This window comes from Mandrillus leucophaeus, unplaced genomic scaffold, assembly GCF_000951045.1.
Source record: "Mandrillus leucophaeus isolate KB7577 unplaced genomic scaffold, Mleu.le_1.0 Scaffold182, whole genome shotgun sequence".
Taxonomy (NCBI): Eukaryota; Metazoa; Chordata; class Mammalia; order Primates; family Cercopithecidae; genus Mandrillus; species Mandrillus leucophaeus.
In genome coordinates this window covers 979,547-979,837 of record NW_012101832.1, presented here as the reverse complement: position 1 = coordinate 979,837, position 291 = coordinate 979,547, and positions in this window count along the sequence as shown.

The following is a 291-nucleotide window of genomic DNA, read 5'->3' as shown; positions in this document are numbered from 1 at the left end:
CTCATGCCTGTAATCCCAGCACTTTGGGAGGCTGAGGCAGGTGGATCACCAGAGGTCAGGAGTTCAAGACCAGCCTGGCCACCGTGGTGAAACCCAGTCTCTACTAAAAATACAAAAATTAGCTGGGTGTGGTGGCAGGCACCTGTAATCCCAGCTACTTGGGAGGCTGAGACAGGAGAATCACTTGAACATGGGAGGCAGAGGTTGCAGTGAGCTGAGATTGAACCACTGCACTCTAGCCTTGGTGACAGAGTGAGATTCAGTCTCAAAAATATACAACAACAACAACAA